The following is a 17467-nucleotide window of genomic DNA, read 5'->3' as shown; positions in this document are numbered from 1 at the left end:
AGTAGTTGGTGCTCAAAAACTATTTGGTGCATGTAGACACAGATGAAAGAATATGATAAAACTTCTTCTCCAGGGGCATTCACACACGCGCCCCCCCCCCCACCTGTAACACTCTCTCAACACTTTGTTGCCTATTGAAACTATTAATGCTTTAGATCCCAACAAATATATAACCTCTCAGAGGAGTGAACCCAGGCTGGCCAATTAGCTAAGACCCCTTGTTATACTTTGATGCTGAACTCTGCAGCCTGTCATGATGGTTATTCATTAGTCAATTGTGTGATTATATTTTATATCACCATCCCCTTTCCCCCACTATAAGATTCATTATGGCTAGAAAAACATCAGTTTTGCTCACCATAGCCTCTTAAGTGTCCAGCACAGTGACTGGAACATAGAAAAATCGGAAAACAACATTTTCTGAGTCAATGAATAAATGAACAAATATAAAGACTGCACGCAAAAAATATGTTTACTGCAACCCTGAGTCATAAAATGATTAAAAAGCCAACAGTCAGCTTTTATAGATCCAAGGTTGGCCAAAACCCAACTGGAGGAGAAATGGTTTAGGAAATACAGAAAAACTTTCCAATCATCTTTGTTAAGGGGATTTTTTAGCCAGACAATTATGTTCCCTTGTTCTCCTTTCAGCAAACAAGTTTCAGAAGGGAGGTGCATTTCCAAGATGTTTGCCAATTTTATAGATGGATTTTTTTTCTAGATCTGATGAGTGAATTCTGAGTTTTTAAAAAAGAAAAAGTGGTTCAAATAGAGAGAGTTTTAGCCCACTGAAGCATTTGTTTATTGTGACATTTTTTCTTAATTGCTTTGAGAAGAATAAAGACTTTTATCATATAATTGGAGTGATGTACCCCATCAGTGTCATATGGGTGTCAATCGTAAATGTACCTGCAAGCTTTTTGAGATGGGACTCAAAATCCTCATTGTTTCCTTTATTTTTATTATTATTTTTTATGTAACATGAACCAAATTGCCCACTTCCCCCATACACATGTTATTTTGAAGCACTGTCCATGCTCAGCACAAATTCCATATATTAACTGCAATGTTCATATAACACACCAATACAGGGGTCACTGATCTCTCTGTAAAGAGAAGTTCAAATACCAAAATGGTCTTCTTTAGGGGATGGAAAAGGCATTTTCATGCATACATTTGGCATTACATAGAAACTACCTTCCCCAAGCATATACATTTTTCTCTCTTTTTTTCATCTTATTTATGTTATTCTGAGGGACTTGGATTCATCGATTTTTACTAATCTATGCCAGTGTTTTCCAACTGGTGCTTTATCTAAAGTAACGTCTTATCTCCTTTTTTGACAGGCTTCATGGTAAAGCCAGAGATTCAGTGAAAACCATTCATTCATCCCTTTGTTCAGCTGTTCGTTCATTCATCTGTTTGTTCAAATATTTGTTCATGTAGTCAAGAAAACTTGATTTAAAACCTACCACTTGTCAGATATGGTGCCAGGCTTAGCATAATGGTATCATGGCTCAAGATGTCCTTCATTTAACCTGGATGACGTTGATGGAGGTCTTCCTCACACAGTTGGCAGACACTGTGGTCCTTGTAGGGTTGGTCATTACCTCAATGCATCTCTCCTTTTTATACCAAAGCCTTGCATTAGGGATGCAGAAATGAATAAACTGGATGGTCTGACATCGGGTGGAAAAGGCAGGCAAGTCAACAGTCACAGCTCAATGTGACATGTGTGAAGATGGGGCTGAGCGTAGGTGTGTGTGTGTGAGAGTGTAGGTAAAGGGCACCCCTCATGCTGAGGATGTAGGGGTGGAAAAGAAAGGTGACATCTGAACTCAGCATCGTCAGACAAGTATGAGTGAATGTGGTGAAGGGAGAAAAAAGGGAATTTAAGACAGGGGATCAGGTATATCTGGATTTCCACAAGTTTGTTTTTTTTTTTAAAGATATTTATTCAGCATCATGATCAGACTATTACATTTAGCAATCAACAGCATGGATGCAAAAAAACACAAAAAAACAAAAAAAAAACTACACTAAAACCCTGTGTTGGAATGCTGTACACTTTCCCCAGAACAGAAACTAAAATAACCTGTTATACAATTAGTCACAAATACAGTTCTTGAGGTTTTTTTACCCATACACATGAGTATTGTCTAAAGCATGTCTTCCTTGTATCAGCTAGGCCCTGCCACCACTGTGCTTGGCTGAGTTCACAAATCTGTTGCAACCTGTGGCTTCCTTGTCACTTCTTGGCTCTCCTCTCCTGCTAAGCTTTGTTTCCTGGCAGTAATTAAAACCTTCTGCCACTCCCATAGCTGCTGCTGCTGCTGGAACTGCAATAGCCGCCTTGGTTTTGTGGTTTGGCAAAGTATTGGCCTCCACCACCATAGGGGCCAGAACCTCTGCTTCCAAAGTTTCCTCCTTTCATGGGTCCAAAATTTGAAGATTGATTGTTGTAATTGCCAAAATCATTGTAGCTTCTGACACCTCCAAAATTACTTCCACTACCACTACCAAAGCTGTCTCTGCTTCCTCCATTGTTATAGCTGTCATAGCCTCTGCTCCTTCCATAGCCACTGCCCTGGTTTCCATAACCCTGTCCATCACTTCCATAGCCTCTGTTTCCTCCAGAGTAACCAGGGCCACCTCCTCTATAACCACCATCATTACCAAATCCTTTATAGCCATCCCCACTGCCACCATATCCACCTTCATCACAGCTGCCACCAAAGCCACCTTGACCACCGAAGTCTCCTTCACAACCAAAGTTGTCATTCCCACCAAAATCACCTCAGTGAACACCACCAAAGTTTCCAGAACCACTTCGACCTCTTTGGCTAGATGAAGCACTAGCCATCTCTTGCTTTGAAAGGGCTTTCCTTACTTCACAGTTATGGCCATTCACTGTGCGGTATTTCTGAATGACAATCTTGTCTATAGAGTCATGGTCATCAAAAGTTATGAAAGCAAATCTTCTCTTTTTGCCACTGCCTTGGTCTGTCATGATTTCAATCACTTCAAGTTTTCCCAAATGTTCAAAATAATCTCTTAGGTGTTGTTCTTCAGTGTCTTCTTTAATGCCACCAGCAAAAATCTTTTTCACTGTTAAGTGGGCACAAGGTCTTTGAGAATCTTCTCTTGAGATGGCCCTCTTTGGTTCCACAACTCTTCCATCCACCTTGTGTGGCCTTGCATTCATGGTTGCGTCTACCTCCTTCACAATGGCATATGTGACAAACCCAAAGCCTCTGGAGTGCTTGGTGTTTGAATCCCTCATTACCACATGGTCTATGAGCATTCCCCTTTGCTCAAAATGGCTCCTCAGACTCTCACTTGTTGTTCCAAAGCTGAAAACTCTGATGAAGAGCTTCCACAGCTGTTGGGACTCTTTGGGAGACTCTGACTTAGACATGACAGCGGTAGACGGGGGAGACTTTAACGATGTTTACTTGGTGGCATCCACAGGCAGAAAGCAGAACACTATTCCTTTAAGAAGTAACATTGCTGCCCTGGATCCATCATGTCCCTTGATGCCAGGTCTTAAAAGCCCCAGTTCTTTCTTTCCTTTTAGGGGCTTAGTCTAGTAGAATGCTTGGCGAGGACTGAAAGTCAATTCTAGGTTGTCCAATAGGACTTATGGCAATTTTATCCCATATGTGCATTGTGCATGTCCATTATTTTATATAGAACTATAGATACGATCAATAGTTTCAAGTCATTTAGACAGTATTATTTTAGTTGGAGTTTTTTTTTTTTAATACAGCTGTAGGCTGCCTTTTATTTTTTATTTTTTTAACATCTTTATTGGAGTATAATTGCTTTACAATGGTGTGTTAGTTTCTGCTTTATAACAAAGTGAATCAGTTATACATATACATATGTTCCCATATCTCATCCCTCTTGCATCTCCCTCCCTCCCACCCTCCCTATCCCACCCCTCTATGTGGTCACAAAACACTGAGCTGATCTCCCTGTGCTATGCGGCTGCTTCCTGCTAGCTATCTATTTTATGTTTGGTAGTGTATATATATCCATGCCATTCTCTCACTTTGTCACAGATTACCCTTCCCCCTCCCCATATCCTCAAGTCCATTCTCTAGTAGGTCTGTATCTTTATTCCCGTCTTACCCCTAGGTTCTTCATGACATTTTTTTTCTTAGACTCCATATATATGTGTTAGTATATGGTATTTGTCTTTCTCTTTCTGACTTACTTCACTCTGTATGACAGACTCTAGGTCCATCCACCTCACTACAGATAACTCAATTTCATTTCTTTTTAGGGCTGAGTAATAGTCCATTGTATATATGTGTCACATCTTCTGTATCCATTCATCCGATGATGGACACTTAGGTTGCTTCCATCTCCTGGCTATTGTAAATTGAGCTGCAATGAACATTTTGGTACATGACTCTTTGAATTATGGTTTTCTCAGGGTATATGCCCAGTAGTGGGATTGCTGGGTCATATGGTAGTTCCATTTGTAGTTTTTTAAGGAACCTCCATACTGTTCTCCATAGTGGCTGTACCAATTCACATTCCAACCAGCAGTGCAAGAGTGTTCCCTTTTCTCCACACCTTCTCCAGCGTTTATTGTTTCTAGATTTTTTCATGATGGCCATTCTGACTGGTGTGAGATGGTATCTCATTGTAGTTTTGATTTGCATTTCTCTAATGATTAATGACGTTGACCATTCTTTCATGTGTCTATTGTCAATCTGTATATCTTCTTTGGAGAAATGTCTATTTAGGTCTTTGGCCCATTTTTGGATTGGGTTGTTTGTTTTTTTATTATTGAGCTGCATGAGCTGCTTGTAAATTTTGGAGATTAATCCTTTGTCAGTTGCTCCATTTGCAAATATTTTCTCCCATTCTGAGGGTTGTCGTTTGGTCTTATTTATGGTTTCCTTTGCTGTGCAAAAGCTTTGAAGTTTCATTAGGTCCCATTAGTTTATTTTTGTTTTTATTTCCATTTCTCTAGGAGGTGGGTCAAAAAGGATCTTGCTGTGATTTATGTCATAGAGTGTTCTGCCTATGTTTTCCTCTAAGAGTTTGATAGTTTCTGGCCTTACATTTAGGTCTTTAATCCATTTTGAGTTTATTTTTGTGTATGGTGTTAGGGAGTGTTCTAATCTCATGCTTTTACATGTACCTGTCCAGTTTACCCAGCACCACTTATTGAAGAGGCTGTCCTTTCTCCATTGTACATTCCTACCTCCTTTATCAAAGATAAGGTGACCATATGTGTGTGGGTTTATCTCTGGGCTTTCTATCCTGTTGCATTGATCTATCTTTCTGTTTTTGTGCCAGTACCATACAGTCTTGATTACTGTAGCTTTTTAGTATAGTCTGAAGTCAGGGAGCCTGATTCCTTCAGCTCCGTTTTTCATTCTCAAGATTGCTTTGGCTATTCAGGGTCTTTTGTGTTTCCATACAAATTGTGAAATTTTTTGTTCTAGTTCTGTGAAAAATGCCAGTGGTAGTTTTATAGGAATTGCATTGAATCTGTAGATTGCTTTTGGTAGTAGAGTCATTTTTACAATGTTTATTCTTCCAATCCAAGAACACGGTATATCTCTCCATCTATTTGTATCATCTTTAATTTCTTTCATCATTGTCTCACAATTTTCTGCATACAGGTCTTTTGTCTCCTTAGGTAGGTTTATACCTAGATATTTTATTCTTGTTACAATGGTAAATGTGAGTGTTTTCTTAAATTCACTTTCAGATTTTTCATCATTAATGTATAGGAATGCTAGAGATTTCTGTTCCTTAATTTTGTGTCCTGCTACATTACCAAATTCATTGATTAGCTCTAGTAGTGTTCTGGTAGCATCTTTAGGATTCTCTATGTATAGTATCATATTATCTGCAAACAGTGACAGCTTTACTTCTTCTTTTCCTAGTTTGATTCCTTTTATTTCCTTTTCTTGTCTGATTGCTGTGGCTAAAACTTCCAAAACTATGTTGAAAAAGAGTGGTGAGAGTGGGAAACCTTGTCTTGTTCCTCATCTTAGTGGAAGTGCTTTCAGTTTTTCACCATTGAGGACGATGTTGGCTGTGGATTTGTCACATATGGCCTTTATTATGTTGACGAACGTTCCCTCTATGCCTACTTTCTGCAGGGTTTTTATCATAAATGGGTGTTGAATTTTGTCGAAAGCTTTCTCTGAATCTATTGAGATGATCATATGGTTTTCCTCCTTCAATTTGTTAATATGGTGTATCACATTGATTGATTTGCATATATTGAAGAATCCTTGCATTCCTGGAATAAACCCCACTTGATCATGGTGTATGATCATTTTAATGTGTTGCTGGATTCTGTTTGCTAGTATTTTGTTGAGGATTTTTGCATCTATGTTCATCAGTGATTTTGGCCTGTAGTTTTCTTTCTTTATGACATCTTTGTCTGGTTTAGGTATCAGGGTGATGGTGGCCTCATAGAATGCATTTGGGACTATTCCTCCTTCTGCTATATTGTGGAAGAATTTGAGAAGGATAAGTGTTAGCTCTTCTCTAAATGTTTGACAGAATTTGCCTGTGAATCCATCTGGTCCTGACCTTTTGTTTGTCGGAAGATTTTTAATCACAGTCTCAATTTCAGTGCTTGTGATTGGTCTGCTTATATTTTCTATATCTTCCTGCTTCAGCCTCGGAATGCTGTGCTTTTCTAAGAATTTGTCCATTTCTTCAAGGTTGTCCATTTTATTGGCATATAGTTGCTTTTTGTAATCTCTCATGATCCTTTGTATTTCTGCAGTGTCAGTTGTTACTTCTCCTTTTTCATTTCTACTTCTATTGATTTGAGTCTTCTCCCTTTTTTTCTTGATGAGTCTGGCTAATGGCTTATCAATTTTGTTTATCTTCTCAAAGAACCAGCTTTTAGTTTTATTGATCTTTGCTATTGTTTCCTTCATTTCATTTTCATTTATTTCTGATCTGGTCTTTATGATTTCTTTCCTTCTGCTAACTTTGGGGATTTTTTGTTCTTTTTCTCTAATTTCTTTAGGTGCAACTTTAGGTTGTTTTTTGAGATGTTTGTTTCTAAAGGTAGGATTGTATTGCTATAAACTTCCCTCTTAGAACTGCTTTTGCTGCATCCCATAGGCTTTGGGCCATCGTGTCTCCATTGTCATTTGTTTCTAGGTAATTTTTGATTTTCTCTTTGATTTCTTCAGTGATCACTTCGTTATTAAGTTGGGTATTGTTTGGCCTCCATGTGTTTGTATTTTTTACAGATCTTTTCCTGTAATTGATATCTAGTTGCATAGAGTTGTGGTTGGAAAAGATTCTTGATACAATTTTTATTTCCTTAAATTTACCAAGGCTTGATTTGTGACCCAAGATATGATCTATCCTGGAGAATGTTCCTTGAGCAGTTAAGAAAAATGTATATTCTGTTGTTTTTGGATGGAATGTCCTATAAATATCAATTAAGTCCATCTTGTTTAATGTTTCATTTAAAGCTTGTGTTTCCTTTTTATTTTGAATGATCTGTCCATTGGTGAAAGTGGGGTGTTAAAGTCCCCTACTATGAATGTGTTACTGTCAATTTCCCCTTTTATGGCTGTTAGTATTTGCCTTATGTATTGAGGTGATCCTATGTTGGGTGAATAAATATATACAATTGTTATATCTTCTTCTTGGATCGATCCCTTGATCATTATGTACTGTCCTTCTTTGTCTCTTGTAATTGTCCTTATTTTAAAGTCTATTTTGTTTGACATGAGAATTGCTACTCCAGCTTTCTTTTGGTTTCCATTTGCATGGACTATCTTTTTCCATCCCCTCACTTTCTTTCTGTATGTGTCCCTAGGTCTGAAGTGGGTCTCTTGTAGACAGCATGTATATGGGTCTTGTCCATTCAGCCTGTCTGTGTCTTTTGGTGGGAACATTTAATCCACTTACATTTAAGGTAATTATCGATATGTAAGTTCCTATTCCCATCTTCTTAGTTGTTTTGGGTTTGTTATTGTAGGTCTTTTCCTTTTCTTGTGTTTCTTGCCTAGAGAAGTTCCTTTAGCATTTGTTGTAAAGCTGGTTTGGTGGTGCTGAATTCTCCCAGCTTTTCCTTGTCTGTAAAGGTTTTAATTTCTCCATCAAATCTGAATGAGATTCTTGCTGGGTAGAGTAATCTTGGTTGTAGGTTTTTCTTCTTCATCACTTTAAATATGTCCTGCCACTCCCTTCGGGCTTGCAGAGTTTCTGATGAAAGATCAGCTGTTAACCTTATGGGGATTCCCTTGTGTGTTATTTTTCCCTTGTTGCTTTTAATATGTTTTCTTTGTATTTAATTTTTGATAGTTTGATTAGTATGTGTTTTGGCATGTTTATCCTTGGATTTATCCTGTATGGGACTCTCTGTGCTTTCTGGACTTGATTAACCATTTCCTTTCCCATATTAGGGACTTTTTCAACTATAATCTCTTCAAATATTTTCTCAGTCTCTTTCTTTTTCTCTTCTTCTTCTGGGACCCCTATAATTCCAATCTTGGTGTGTTTAATGTTGTCCCAGAGGTCTCTGAGACTGTCCTCAGTTCTTTTCATTTGTTTTTCTTTATTCTGCTCTACAGTATTTATTTCCACTGTTTTATCTTCCAGGTCACTTATCCGTTCTTCTGCCTCAGTTATTCTGCTATTGATCCCTCCTAGAGTATTTTTCATTTCATTTATTGTGTTGTTCATCATTGCTTTTTTCCTCTCTAGTTCTTCTATGTCCTTATTAAATGTTTCTTGCATTTTCTCTATTTTATTTCCAAGATATTGGATCATGTTTTCTGTCATTATTCTGAATTCTTTTTCAGGTAGACTGCCTATTTCCTCTTCATTTGTTAGGTCTGGTGTGTTTTTATCTTGCTCCTTCATCTGCTGTGTGTTTTTCTGTCTTCTCATTTTGCTTATCTTACTGTGTTTGGGATCTCCTTTTTGCAGGCTGCAGGTTCTTAGTTCCTGTTGTTTTTGGTGTCTGCCCCCAGTGGCTAAGTTTGGTTCAGTGGGTTGTGTAGGCTTCCTGGTGGAGGGGACTAGTGCTTGTTTTCTGGTGAATGAGGCTGGATCTTTTCTTTCTGGTGGGCAGGTCCATGTCTTGTGGTGTGTTTTGAGGTGTCTGTGGCCTTATTATGATTTTAGGCAGCCTCTCTGCTAATAGGTTGTGTTTTGTTCCTGTCTTGCTAGTTGTTTGGCATAAGGCGTCCAGCACTGTAACTTGCTGGTCATTGAGTGAAGCTGGGTGTTGGTGTTGAGATGGAGATCTCTGGGAGATTTTTGCCATTTGATATTATGTGGAGCTGGGAGGTCTCTTGTGGACCAGTGTCTTGAAGTTGGCTCTCCCACGTGAGAAGCACAGCACTGACTCCTGGCTGCAGCACCAAGAGCCTTTCATCCACACGGCAAAGCGTCTGCTAGTGTTGGAGGTTCTCCTGCAGAGGTGGGGGGTGGCTCTCTTTCACCATGGATACAAGGACACTGGCAGCAGAAATTCTGGGAAGTACTCCTTAGCGTGAGCCCCCCCAGAGGCTGTCATTAGTCCCACTAAAGAGCCCATGTCTCCACAAGTTCTTTGACAAAAAGTTTCATGGTAAATGGCCAATACTTCTAGAATTGAAAATTGGGATATTTTTCACTCATCAAACAGGGCATGAGCCTGAAAGAGACTCATCATGGCCCTCCCTCTTCCTTTTCACTTCTCCGCCCCCCGCCCAGGTTCTTCCTATCATCTTCCACGTGGCCTCCTCTGATGAGCTGCTTTGTCCAAGTGGGAACTCACTCTCTGGTGGTGCCTGGAGCACACATTCCATGCCTGTGTTTTTTCAACCAGCATAATCCCGGGCTGAATCCCCTGCCAGCCATCTGCTGAACTTGGCCAACTGTGCAGATTCAGCACCTCTGGTAGAAGATGATGGCAAGTCTTCTGCAAACAGGAAGCACCTGACTAGTTCTGCTGATGCTGCAAAATGGGAAAGGCAGATAGACAGTCACCAGTTTTCAAACTGACAGCTGGAAATAAAAAAGGCGATGAGGCCAAATGTTCACTGGGACAGAGCATCCTGATGGGAAAGTTAAAATTGAATCAACTTAATGAGGAGAGGAGGTGGCTTTAGGTATATTGCTTATTGGAGTTCCATGCATAGGCAGATAAGACCCCAAAAGGTTGGCTTAAAAGATATTAAGGAAGTAGATAAGGCCTCCAGGAAGTCTCCTGTGCTTCTTATCTACATATAACATCACTTTATCAGCACCAATTCACTTGTAAGCCAAAATCTGAAATTCAGAAGCAGAGACTGCTTTTTCAGACAGCTTAATATCATAGGACCTAACTAACTGGGGACAGAAAGTGGGAGATAAAATAGTGTATAATGAGATCATCTGAGGTATGCAAATGAAATCCCACAGTCTTGTAATATTGTGATAGAAAAAATATTTATGTAAATCATTATATTTATATGTGGAGCCTCAAAGAGCTGCCCCAATCCAGTGCCATATGAAATCATTCTCGGGCTATAGAGAATTCCAGGTATAGTTAGATCCTGATACAGAGTTGTTCCATTTAGTAAGACTTGAGCTGAATGCATCATATATTATGAACTGTGGCTGTACCTTTCCTGGAAAAATATAGACCTGGATTCTGAGAAATGTATTCCCTACTGCTCCAAACTTTCATTTAGCATGATGTTACAGAAAGAGGTAACAAAAGGGAAGAGAAAACCAGTAATTTTCATGAACCTACAATTTACCAGATCATGTTTTACACATACCTCCTTTAATCTACTTCTCATTCTTGCAAGAAAGAGAACATTGTCCTCATTTTACAAATTTGAACCCAAAGCTGGAGGAGCTAAACGGCTTGCTTGAGGCTGAACAGTGGAAGAGTGGAGTATGGACCACCATCTCAGAAATGCTACAAGCAAACTGCTTGACTCTGTTCTATATGGGATGAATCACAGGTGTGTTCCAAGTACTACCTGGGTACAAATGTGCTTTTAAGATCAAGACCCAATAAACCTTAGTCCTCTCATCTTTATGATCCCACCCTTCCCAATAAGCCAAAATAAGATGTTTCCAATTCTAGGTGCTTACTTGTCCCATCTCTTATCTTCAAGATTTGTGACTTAAACCAGAACTTTCCATTCACAATTAAGCTTCTGGAATAGGAGGAGAGGTGGTATACATGCCCTTATTTGTGGCTCTATCTCTTTTTTTTTCTTTTCTTTTTTTTTTTTTTTTGCGGTACGCGGGCCTCTCACCATTGTGGCCTCTCCCATCGTGGAGCACAGGCTCCAGATGCACAGGCTCAGCGGCCATGGCCCACGGGCCCAGCCGCCCTGCGGCACGTGGGATCCTCCCGGACCAGGGCACGAACGCGTGTCCCCTGCATCGGCAGGCGGACTCCCAACCACTGCACCACCAGCGAAGCCCGGCTCTATCTCTTTGATGTCATTTAATAACCAGATTATCTCAGAAATAGAAAAAGGGCCAATGAATGTCCAAGGACACAGTTATCTAACTTTCAGTTTAATCACTTATTTTATGTGGTTTCTTGCCTGGGACTCCAGGTTCATATTAAGAAAGCTCTTATTTGTGATCTTCATCACAAATTTGCAGTCACGATCTATTACAAGAGCTACCAAAATCCAGCACAAATGTTGTTTCCCATTCAGTTCCCACAGCAGTTTCTATGTATTTGGCTCCAAATCTTTCAATGAGCACAGTTCACTCCCTTCCCATTGGCCACTGGCCATCAGAGCTTCAGGTCCATTCACAGAAAAGGTCATGTCCCGTCTTTGTATCTCTTGTCTCTCTGTTACCATATATATGGCTTATTTATTTCATTCACACATAATGTCTAATATTAGTTTCCCAACTTTTACTTTATATGTAGGAATAACAACACATAGTGTCTCTCCACACACCTTTCCATCTACAGTGAACAATGTATCTCTTGAAAACCAAGCCCCCAAAGAGGTCCATGGGTCAGAAATAGATCCAACATATGTTCAAATGACTACTAGGGCAGAATTTCAATCAAGAGTTTTCTGGAATCTAATAAGAACCTGCTATATAGCACAGAGAACTCCACTTTGCTGTACAGTAGAAACTAACACAACATTGTGAAACAACTATACCCCAATTAAGAAAAATATCTTTTGAAACTTATTAACTCAATCAATAAAATATTACCTTGCTAAATTAAAAAAAAAGTGGGTTTATTGAGGTATACTTTATATAAAATAAAATTCACCCAATTAAATAAAAAAGAGTTATCTGGAATCATCTGTTTGCAACATGCTTTCCTATACAATGTTTTATCTTAATCTTATAATAATCTCAACGTGTAAGTATAGCAGGAGTTATTATTTCCATTTTAAAGGTGAAAAATAGGCTCAAAATAAGTAACTTATCCAAGGACTTAGTGCCAATGAATAGTGCAGCCAGAATGCAACTCAGATGTTCATTCCACTCTACATTGCTATTGATTAAGAAAAAAAAAATAGAAGAAAGAAAACATTTTTCCATCTACTTATATTCTTTAGACATATAAATTCAACTAAGCTTTTCTGTCAGATGCCAAAAGCTAGAAAAGTTGTGTTATAATGGAAAAAATAGGCATGTAGAAGTCAAAACAGGTCCATGCTTGACTCCTAGACACACTATCCATACCGTATAACCTCTGGGAAATTGACTCACCTCCCCAGGTCAGTTTTCTCAACATAAAATTAGAAAAGTAACACCTCCCACAAACAGCTCTTCTTGTGCACAGTGTGTGGCACACAGTAGGTCTGCCAACCACAGTACTGATGTTTACTACCCTAATTCCTACAGATAAACCAGGCCCTGAATATAATAAATGCTTAGCTTATTGATTTTCAAAGTATTGACTTTGGGGGGTTTTTGTAAAGGTGAGAAACTATATTTCATTTGGTTATAATTTTTATAAATCACCTTCATTTGAAGAAAATAAAATAACATGAACTACTCAATTAAGTAGTTAATGGGATGGCAGCTGGTAAAACTGAAGCTGCTGAGATGTTTATTCCAATCCCAGACATTATGGACTGATTTCACATGGGAAAGCTCTCTTTCATGTTGTGCAGCCACATATCCTTGACTCTTCTCAGTGCAAAGCCAGCATGCCTATGTGTACGTATTCATGCATGGGACAATGTGCTGTGCCTGGTCCATAACCTTCGAGATAGACTCTGCATTCTGAAGGTTTCTGCTGAGTTCCCAGCTCCGATGCTCAACCTTGCTCTCAGAAAAGACAGGAGGCTCTCCTACCAGCCAGATGGTGTGCTCTTTGCAACCAACCTGAGTCAGGTTGTGAGCTTTCCACAAATAAGCGGTCAGCAAATGTTTGGTTGTTGAATCCCACTTCTAGAGGACAGCCCTCCAAACAAAACATAAATCTATACAAGCATTTTTTTTTCTTTTTTAAAAATTTTAATTTTATTGGAGTGTAGTTTATTATAGTTGTGTTAGTTTCATGTGTACAACAAAGTGATTCAGTTATACATGTATCTATTCTTTTTCAAATTCTTTTCCCATTTAGGTTATTACAGAGTATTGAGCAGAGTTCCCTGTGCTATACAGTAGATCCTTGTTGGTTATCTATTTTAAATATAGCAGTGTGTACATTTCAGTCCCAAACTCCCAATCTAACATTTTTTTAATGTAACAATGTGACTTATTCTATCCCTTGTGTCATCCCCTAGCAAAATTCAATGCCCCAGATCATTTCTCTGAACTCTTAGTCCTCTTTTCCATTTGGAGCCTCCAAAAATGGCTGAATCTCTAGCTTGAGGTTGGATCTCCAGTTTCTCAGAAGAAACAGTCCAGACTTTTTTTCTATCTGACTGCTTGAGCCCTGTCTCTGGTACAAGGAATGGAGAAATGAGCCTGTAGACACATTTGGACTCAGAGAGCTCTATAATTCCTGCTTATTGTAAGATTTATGAACTAAACCTCAACACATTTACCTTAGTAGCATCTTCCAGATCAAAACAGGAATTCCTTCACTAGCAGAATTCTTTGATTTCTGTGTGTCTAAAAATGGGAGCACAGCTATTGATAAAAGCAGAAATTAGCAATGTTTACATCAGTTGTAAGTTATCAACATCAAAGCTTCATTTTTATCATTTCCAGAGTTTTTTTTTTTTTTTTTTTTTTTTTACTTTTGCTTCTTTTCTTCTAAGCAGGCTGAAATCGTGTTTGCAAAGACGATGCACTCAGTTTAAGCTAATAACATAGTTCTTGCATTAAGGGTTAGTAATTTCAGCGTGTGAAATACTCAGGTCCTTTGATCCTTGTACGAAGAGGGTTTTGCACGGGGTGCAGGTATCAGATATAAGACTCTCTGTGGTGACTTTAAAATGTCTTCATAAGTTCTTTGAGACTCTTCTGTTGAGAAGTGGGATCTATAGCCCCTCCCCCAGAATCTGGGCTGACTTTAGTGCCTTAACTAATAGAATGCAGCAGAGATGACCTGGCTCTTCTGAGGCTAGATCACAGAAAGTGACGAGGCATCCACTGTGTTAGCTGGGACTTTTACCTGTGGAGCCCTGAGCTGGCATGTAATCAGCTGTTCTGCTTTGAAACTGCCAGGCTACGAAGAAACTCAAACTATCAGCAAATATACCAAACTATTGGTATATGAACATGTAACTACTATATGCTATTATCTATGTGGGGAAATGACATGGGGAAGCTAAAGACCCCATGAAAAAAGGGAGAGATGATAAGGCAGCTGCTCCATCTCACCTGGCTCTACCTACTGTCTGACTACAAATGACAGCGTCCCAATATCACTTAGCTGAGCCCTTCCTAAATTCCCAACCCAGAGAAACAGTAAGTGATAATAAAATGATCGTTGTTTTAATTCACTGATTTGGAACTAATTATCATGAAACTAGTAACTAGAACATTCTTTGTAAAATTTACTTACAACTTGATCAGTTAAAAAGAAAAAACAACTCTCTACTGTATGCCACCATCTAGGCTGCAGAACTGAAGTAGAAAAAGATAAGGTCCCTGACCTTTAATAGTTCACATTCTAGAGGTGGAATCGACTTTGCAGGTCACTAGGAATACACTCTTTAGGGAGCCCAAGGCTACCTTATTGATAGAACTAAAATGAGAGATCTTCAGGCAAAAAAGATAGAGAAGAGCATTCCACCAGAAGATGAAATGTGAGCAGGAGTACAGAAATGGATGAGTGCCATGTGTCACCCAGGACAGGGATGCTTTCCACTGTGGTTCAGGCTCAGGGTGAACTGTCAGAAGGAATGAATCTACAGAATGTAAGACTTAAATGGAGCACTGAAGCAGTTTTGTAAGGGACTTGAATGTCATGCTAAAGTGTTTAAAAAATTTTTTTTAACAGGAGTATTTATTCATTTATTTTTAAATTTATTTATTTATTTTGGGCTGTGTTGGGTCTTCGTTTCTGTGCGAGGGCTTTCTCTAGTTGCTGCGAGCGGGGCCACTCTTCATCGCGATGCGCGGGCCTCTCACTATTGCGGCCTCTCTTGTTGCGGAGTACAGGCTCCAGACGCGCAGACTCGGTAGTTGTGGCGCACGGGCTCTGTTGCTCCGTGGCATGTGGGATCTTCCCAGACCAGGGCTCGAACGCGTGTCCCCTGCATTGGCAGGCAGATTCTCAACCACTGCGCCACCAGGGAAGCCCCTAAAATTTATTCTGTAAGTAATTGTGAGTTAAGCTATGGAGGAGTAGTGATCAGATGCATATTTTAAAACTAGACACACACACGTGTATACACAATGTTAATTTTTTTTATTGAATATAGTTGATTTATAATGTTGTGTTAGTTTTAGGTGTACACCAAAGTGATTCAGTATATATATATATATATATATATATATATATATATATATGTGTGTGTGTGTGTATATATATGTGTGTATATATATATATATATATATATATATATTCTTTTTCAGATTCTTTTCCCTTATAGATTATTACAAAATTTTGAGTATAGTCCCCTGTGCTATACAGTAGGTCCCTGTTGGTTATCTATTTTATATATAGAAATGTGTATATTTTAATCTCAAACTCCTTATTCCCTCCCCCATTTCCCCCTTGGCAACCATAAGTTTGTTTTCTATGTCTGTGGATCTATTTCTGTTTTATATATAAGTTCATTTGTATCTTTTTTTTTAGATTCCACATATAAGCAATGTCATATGATATTTGTGTTTCTCTATCTGGCTTAGTTCATTTTGGATGGTAATCTCTAAGTCCATTCATTTGCTGCAAATGGCATTATTTCATTCTTTTTTTACGGCTGAGTAAAATTCCATTGTAAGCTATGGAGGGGTATTGATCACATGCACATTTTAAAACTAGACACATACACACACTCTCTTTCTATATATATATGCATATATAACATATATACATTTTAATTTATATATATGTATGTGTAAATAAATGAACAGATATTTTCATAATTAGAAATAGAACATATTTTTTAACGAACATCCATACTGTTCTCCACAGTGGCTGTATCACTTTACATTCCCACCAACAGTGCAAGAGGGTTCCCTTTTCTCCACACCCTCTCCAGCATTTGTCGTTTGTAAATTTTCTGATGATGCCCATTCTAACTGGTGTGAGGTGGTACCTCATTGCAGTTTTGATTTGCATTTCTCTAATAATTAGTGACGTTGAGCAGCTTTTCACGTGCTTCTTGCCCATCTGTATGTCTTCTTTGGAGAAATGTCTATTTAGGTCTTCTGCCCATTTTTGGATTGGGTTGTTTGTTTTTTTAATATTGAGCTGCATGAGCTAGTTATATATTTGGGAGATTAATCCTTTGTCCATTGATTCATTTGCAAATATTTTCTCCCATTCTGAGGGTTGTTTTTTCATCTTGTTTGTAGTTTCCTTTGCTTTGCAAAAGCTTTTAAGTTTCATTAGGTTCCATTTGTTTATTTTTGTTTTTATTTCCATTACTCTAGGTGGTGGATCAAAAAAGATCTTGCTGTGATTTATGTCAAAGGGTGTTCTTCCTATGTTTTCCTCTAAGAGTTTTATAGTGTCTGGTCTTACATTTAGGTCTCTAATCCATTTTGAGTTTATAGAATTGCCATATGACCCAGCAATCCCACTACTGGCATATACCCAGAGAAAACCATAATTCAAAAAGACACATGCACCCCAATGTTCATTGCAGCACTATTTGCAATAGCCAGGTCATGGAAGCAACCTAAATACCCATCGACAGACAAATGGATAAAGAAGATGTGGTACATATATATATAATGGAATATTACTCAGCCATAAAAAGGAATGAAATTGGGTCGTTTGTAGAGACATGTACAGACTGTCATACAGAGTGAAGTAAGTCAGAAAGAGAAATATAAATATTCTATATTAATGCATATATATGGAATCTAGAAAAATGGTACAGATGAACCAGTTTGCAGGGCAAAAACAGAG

The 17467-nt window shown here is 38.6% G+C and overlaps 1 pseudogene; it reads right to left on the bottom strand.

Moving 5' to 3' along the window:
* Positions 1–2296: 2296 nt before the first annotated feature.
* LOC132425523 (heterogeneous nuclear ribonucleoprotein A1 pseudogene) lies at positions 2297–3418 on the bottom strand (annotated as a pseudogene).
* Between the last annotated feature and the right edge of the window lie 14049 nt (positions 3419–17467).

This window comes from Delphinus delphis, chromosome 5, assembly GCF_949987515.2.
Source record: "Delphinus delphis chromosome 5, mDelDel1.2, whole genome shotgun sequence".
NCBI classification, from domain to species: Eukaryota; Metazoa; Chordata; class Mammalia; order Artiodactyla; family Delphinidae; genus Delphinus; species Delphinus delphis.
Note: the sequence above shows the minus strand (reverse complement) of the source record. Positions and strands in the feature narration are given on the sequence as shown.